Here is a 5,630-nt window from a genome sequence, read left to right as displayed (position 1 = left end):
AAAGTGGTCCGTGTGGAAATTAGCGCTGTGGAATATAGTTCCGCCGATGGGCGAACCATGTCAAAGTTTGTGTATATGATGGCAGTAACGCCTCACTATAAGCATATATTATTGCTTTGCCATTATATTTCCCTGTGTCCTCTTCTAGTCTTGCCCCTGAGAATTCAATATATGAATTTATTTTTGTGTTTTCACCACTTTGTTACTGGACCATTCTACCTTGGAAATAAAATGTAACAAACAGGTAACAAATAATTTAATCATGATTTAGAGTAGACCAGCTAACTACACTTACAAAAGAACTGTGCCAGTACCACATACTCAAAGATCCTTAAAGGGGTAGTTAACCCAAAAATGAAAATTCTGTCATCATTTACTCAAAATGCATCTCTGTAACTGAGAGAACATCTTCTTTTGTGTTCAGCAGAAGAAAGAAGTTCATACAGGTTTGTAATAGCTTGAGAATGAGTAAATGATGACAGAATTTTCATTTTTGGGTGAACTATCTCTTTAAAAGAATACTAGGCCTATAATATTAATAATATTATACCATGGTACTTGTTGGTATTTTTGTGCCGTATGCCATCTACTATTGTAGCTATACTTATTATAATAAGTACATAAATTATGTAATGGAAAAAATGTATTTGACATTTTAAAAAATGCAGTTCTCAGTTTATTTTGAAAATTATTTAAACATACATGTGTCAAAGATGAAAGGGGGTTTCAAGCATCAAAACAATACAAATTTAATACAGCTTTAATAAAATAAAATAAAAAACATTAGCATATGTTCTTTTTAATTTTGTTTTTTCCTGAGTAAAAAATAATGACTATCATAAGCCTCGTTTCCACCACAGGAACTAGGGACTTTGGGCCGGTACTCTGTGTTTCCACCGCAGGAACCAGGATCTAAATAAAGTTCCGGGTAAAGATTTGCCCCTCAGAAAGTCCCTGCTCGCGAGGTAGTACTTTTCCAAAGGTTCGGAACTTTCGGGGGCAGGACTTGGCGCTGAACATGCTGATTGGTTGAGTTCACGCAGCATTGTATTTCAACCACCATTTAGTCGCATCATTTAAAAAAAATATATTACTGTTATTGTGCCATGAAATGTAGTTTTAAAAGTATTTCAGGCGAGAATGTAGTTGTTTAACACACAAATCTGCGGTTTATTTATAAAGATAGCGCATATTTTAAATTGTGTTTCGGCGATTTCGGAGACCTGAGCTCCACGCGATCAGCAAGCGCTCAGTGCTCATGTTTCCCGACGAGAGCAGCCTCACCTCGGTCCTTCTGACATTTGCCGCTGGCTGTGATGTCTCTGTAGTGGTTAAACATATAATTTGTTTTGGGTAAATCTAACAGGTAATCTTTGGTTTTTATTATATTAATCTATTTATATGTTAAAATGAAAATGAAAAGAGGCAATACTGTTTGATATAATATTTTGTTTCATTGTAATCTATGTACGTTCCCTGCACTACATTTCTGCGGCTATTAAAATGTTTAAATGAAAACGAAAAGAGGCAGTGGTGTTTGATATCATATTTCGTCTTATTGTAAATACAGTGAGGAAAATTGCAGTAGCCAAGGCGAGCTGACTGACGTTATCAAGTACGCTGCTGTTTGCAGAATTACCAGACTTGCGTCATCCCATCCACGGGAGTTCACACTCCTGAGTCGAACTCACGAAGTCCGAACTACCGAGGATGCAAGTCTGAAATTTGCATACTTGGTATTGAGATACGCGCGCAGACCTACATCACCAGACTATTTGCCTAATCTTCTCGGTACTTTAGACCGCAGTGGAAACGCAGACAGCAACAGGTCTGGGGGAAAAAATGTTCCTGGGAAAAAAGAAAGAATCATTAGGTGACATTATAAAACACTACTGACAAATCATAGTTCAGCCCCCAAATCTAATTAACTCTAATATTAAATCTTTACCAAGATTTACCACTATTCTTCAAACCACTAGGTTCTACCCATTTGTCAACAAGTAGTTTTAAATAATTAAAAAAATAATACAATTCAGTATTGTAGCATGTCCAAAAGGTTGTTGTGTTGGGGATAACAATGTGCTTAATGTTAACGTTGCACTTTATTAATTTTTGTGTTGCGAACTGTTATTGGATGTTCGAGTTGAATGTGAAAAGAGGCTCCGCCCCCTGTGTGTGTGTAAGGGCAAACAGAGAGAAGGGGGGGGGTCAGAAGAGTGCCTCGCTGGTTCAAGTGCGGTTCTCTTAGAAGTCGGGGTGTGTACGACGTGGGTTGTGGCCGATAACAGCCCAAATAAACACCCCTTTTTCATCAAAACACCTCGTCCTTGTCTGAGAAGTAAAAGAATTCGAAGACAGCAAGAAGGGCAGTCACTGATTGAGTCCTGACTGAGCGTGCATTAGCCGAGTAGCTTCTTTCGTCCACTGATGAGAATGGATAATCCAGTTCGTATTAAGGTGGAGGAAGATTACAGTTATGCTGGAGCTGGGGCAGTGCATATGTTTGGTGGGCACACTGCGGCGATTTCCAATTGAGAAAGCCGAACTGCCGAATGCCAGTTGCTGTGGCACCGGCGTGCGGATCTCGCGAGAAGTGATGGGACTAAAGGTAAACAATAATGGCAGCGCCCAGCCGGTTGGAATAAAAACACCAAAATACTCTGGCAGATCGGACTGGTAGGTTTTTCATGCCCAATTTGAGTTATTAGCTCATGCATTTGCTTGGTCAGAGGAACAGAACGCCCTTCAGCTTGCTCTTTGCCTGAGAGATGATCCACTTTCATGCTTGTTGCTGCTTGACACTAGTGAGAGGGCTGATTACAGTGCATTGGTTGGTGCATTGAGATGCCACTTTGGACAGTGTTTCTGATCCTAACTTCTCCGGTCTGAGTTACACAGCCATCAAAGAATTCCAGGAGAACCACTACGAGCTCTGGTCAATGATATTAAATCCCTAGCAAGGCGAGTTTATGCACATATTCCACCATCGGTGCAGAGCGAGCTGGCCCACGATCAGTTCATCAGAGCTCTTTCCCCAGCAGAGCTACACATACATACACAGCTCGCACGCCCACGTGATTTGGCAGAGGCCCTGGAGTTGGCACTGGAGAGAGAAATGCAGTTGAAGCAGCAATGCGAGGGTCAGCAATTGACCCCTCCCCCACCATCAGGGCACCTGGAAGGGGTGAGACGGCATCTCCAAAACCTGAGTGGCTGAATGAGATTACATAGATGATTCGTGGATTGGTGTTGCCTCCACCCAGGCAGCAGACACAGGCCCACCTTTGCTGGGGGTGTTGTCAGCCGGGAAATCTGGTTAAGGAATGCCCTATGCTGGCTAAGAATTTGGGAAACAGGAAGGGGGCGCAGTAGGCGGGACACTGCAGACCCTCAAGCCCATGTACCACTCGTCACCAAAACAAACAGACTGGCCCACAATGAACAATGGGAGCAATGAGCATGGGGTGGTCGTGGTGGGCAGAACAGCCATATCAGATTTTTGCCATATCCCCATTTGCATTGATGGCATTGAATGCACCGCCCTAGTTGACACAGGGTCTACAGTGACTGTGGTTCGTCCTGATGTGGTGCCAGATATTACACAGCTAGAAAACACAGCGTTTCAGCTTTGCATAGTAACCGGTGAGCTGGCACCAATGAAAGGAAAGGGGCTGTTGACACTGACTGTGGGGGCCATGAATATATAGCATACAGTGTGGATAGCTAATGTGTACTTTTTGAGGGACCATGGCTGTCAGTTACACCTGTCCAAGGCCATGCTGAGTTTTAGCAATGGTCACGTGGTAAAAATGAGGCCACCAGGAACTAGTCATACTGAGGGACTTGTGGTTGGGTTTTGGACATGTCACCTAGATGACAAGGATGAGTCGTGCTGCACAGCGCTACCATTTGTGTCCCTGCAAGAGACCCTGTTACTTTAAGTACTACCTGTGAGGTCAGCATTTCACCATACGCTCTGACCGTGCCTCCTTGCAGTGGCTGATGACGTTCAAGGAACCAGAAGGCTAAGTGGCTCATTGGCTCGAGGAATTGCAGAGTTATGAGTTCACTATAACACATCGTGCAGGGGAACGGCATGGTAATGCCGACGCTCTGTCGAGACGGCCATGTAGTAGGCAGGAATGCAAGTATTGCGAGCGCAGAGAAGCCCGAGAGCTGTAGCTTAGCCTGAAGGTGGAGGGAAGCGGTGGGCCCGAACTGGTCTGCCGGGAGCTACAAGAGGTGGGTGTCACTCAATGGGTCAAGAATCAGAGGCGGGACCCCAGACCTGTGATACTGTGGGTAGAAACACAGCAGCGGCCGCCATGGGAGGAGGTAGCGGCCCTCTTCCCATTCATCCAGGGGATTGTGGGCCAAGTTCAAAGTTCAAGTTCAAAGTCTATGGCTGATAGATGGGGTTCTCTAGAGAGCATGGATGGTGCCAGCAACAGGAGAAAAGAGATGGCAAGTCGTGGTGCCTGGGGACATGCAAGAGGCAGTGTTAAAGGCCATGCAGTGCTCTGCTGGATCAGGCCATTTTGGGGTGACAAAGATACTTCGACGTCTGCATCAGGCCTTCTACTGGGGATGGCTAAGGCATGATGTGGATGACTTCTGCAGGATCTTTGTACAGTACGCAAAGGGCCGCAGGGTCAGTCTAGGGCCCAGCTACAGCAGTTTCCGGTGGGAAAGCCGATGCAGCTGGTGAGGGTGGACATCATGGGCCCATTTCCTTGCACCACGATGGGGAATCGCTTTGTTTTGACCGCTATGGATTACTTTACAAAATGGCCTGAAGCCTTTGCACTGCCTGACCAGGAGTCTGAGACTGTTGCCAACGCCTTGGTGGAGGGCATGTTTAGTAGGTTTGGGGTTTCCCAGAGTATTCAAAGTGATCAAGGCAGAAACTTTGAGTCCAAGGTGTTCTCTTCCATGTGTGAGCACTTGGGGATCAACAAGACCCGCACCACCCCACTCCACCCCCAAAGCGATGGACTTGTGAGGTGATTCAACAGGACGCTTGCTGAGCAGTTGTCCATCTTAACATCCACTCATCAAAACGATTGGTACACCCATCTGCCACTGGTCTTAATGGCATGTCGCTCTGCTATTCAGGACTCTATTTCATGTACACCAGCCCTACTCATGTTGGATAGAGTGATTAGGACCTCTGCAGAGTTGGCCCTTGGTCGGCCCCCGGATACTTCACCTGTTCCTGCTGGACCCGAATATGCTAGACAACTCCAGGACCGCTTGGACTCTGCCCATGCATATGCCTGGAGGCAGCTGGTGACTGCAGGTATGCGGCAAAAAAGGGCTTATGACTTCCCCGGGGGCGTTACTTTGGTGTGGGAGAGCTAGTTTGGGTTTACAACCCAGTGAGGAAAAGAGGGAGGTGCCCGAAGCTGGACAGCCACTGGGTGGGACCATGCACAATATTGGAAAAGCTGGGGGAGGTTGTTTATCGTATGCAGTTGTCCCCTCGGGGGCACAAAGTGGTACTGCATCGAGATAGACTGGCTCCTTACCGGGGCGCTGCTATTGTGTATATATTATATACCTCTTCCAACCGTGCCAGGGATGGCTAAACAAACACAGAGCGATCACACTAGTCAAAAGAACTGGGCTTT

The sequence above is a fragment of the Sinocyclocheilus grahami genome, unplaced genomic scaffold (assembly GCF_001515645.1).
Source record: "Sinocyclocheilus grahami isolate Dianchi unplaced genomic scaffold, SAMN03320097.WGS_v1.1 scaffold202.1, whole genome shotgun sequence".
NCBI classification, from domain to species: domain Eukaryota; kingdom Metazoa; phylum Chordata; class Actinopteri; order Cypriniformes; family Cyprinidae; genus Sinocyclocheilus; species Sinocyclocheilus grahami.
Note: the sequence above shows the minus strand (reverse complement) of the source record.